Source organism: Grammomys surdaster, unplaced genomic scaffold (genome assembly GCF_004785775.1).
Source record: "Grammomys surdaster isolate TR1022 unplaced genomic scaffold, NIH_TR_1.0 242, whole genome shotgun sequence".
NCBI classification, from domain to species: Eukaryota; Metazoa; Chordata; class Mammalia; order Rodentia; family Muridae; genus Grammomys; species Grammomys surdaster.
The window spans coordinates 4,708,563-4,709,986 of record NW_021604687.1 but is presented as its reverse complement, the minus strand read 5'-3'; positions in this window follow the sequence as shown (position 1 = coordinate 4,709,986).

Below are 1,424 nucleotides of genomic sequence, written 5' to 3'. Positions count from 1 at the left end.
GAGGGCCGTATGAGCCCTGACAACTTCCTCTGATTGGTAGAGAGGAAAGTGTGCCATCTCTGCATGGCTGCCTTCCAGATTTTCCTGCTGTGTCTGAACCCCTGAATCACCTTCTTACATGAGCTTTGGTTATATGCCTGGCCCCTGGTCCTGCTGAGTCAGAGAGGGTAAGGGCTGTTTCCTTCAGCTTCTGGAACACAATGTGGTCACAGGGAAATTTGTCTCATCGAGATCATGCACAACACGGATGTGTAAGTTCTAAAAGGACATCTGGGTGCTCTTAAGGAGCCAGAACACTGCAAATGCAAGCCAGCAGATTCCTACCATCCAACAACTAAAACGTAGAAAGGGATGGAAGATTTAGGATGTGACAAAACGAGAGGGGGGGCTAAGTGAAAGAAAACGAGTCGGGAAAAGACTGCTTGGTCTCACTTAACACACTCATGCTTTTTTCCCTCTTAACTGGGCTTCTCAACCTTCCTAATGCTGCGTCTCTTTATATTTTTGGTTGTGAACCTAGCCTTTAACTTCTGAGCCATCTCTCCAGCCCAGCTGCGACTCTTTAATACAGTTCCTCATGGTGTGGTGACCCACGACCATAAAATAATTTTGTTGCCACTTCATAACTGTAATTTTGCTACTGTTATGAACCATAATGTAAATGTCTGCTATGCGGCCCCTGTCGGAGTCGTGGCTCACAGGTTGGGAACCACTGAGACTAACAGGATTTTACAAGGTCTCTGACAGCTCAAGTACAAAATTAGGCAATCTAGAAGTAGTTACCCACTCTTACCACTAGATGGTGCTTTACAGAGGGAGCGTATGTAGGGATCCTGGCAAAGCGTTCAGCACACTTAGCAAGCTTGCTTAACTAGCCATTCAAGAAACACTGAAGAAATTCAAGTCCTGAAGAGGGTTACCTAGCCCAGTTGTATAGATGGGCAGAGGAAGGTTTCTAATAACATCCGAGACTTGTGTACAAAGGCGGGATAGAGGTTGGAACGAGAACTCCAATTTAAGAAAGAATTCCAGGTGTTTGGCTTAGGCCTTTAATTCCAGCACTCAAGAGGCTGAGGTAGGCAGACCTTTGAGTTGGAGTCCAGCCTGGACCACAGAGTGAATTCCAGAACAGCTAGGACTCCACAGAAAGACCCTGTCTTGAAAAAAAACCACAACAAACAAACAATGGAATGGAGAATCAATGGAAAAAAAAGAAGACATGAATTTTAAGAGAGCAAGTAGGGTGTATAGAATTGTTGGAGGTAGACAGTGATGGTGGTGTAATTTTATTATCATTTCAAAACAACAGCAGCAGCTACAGTAACAACAACAACAACAATAAAGGGTAAGAGAAGGCAAGCATTCCAGATGTGTAGAATGTGTGGATTTAGATTAGATACACATGTATGTACACATACATATAT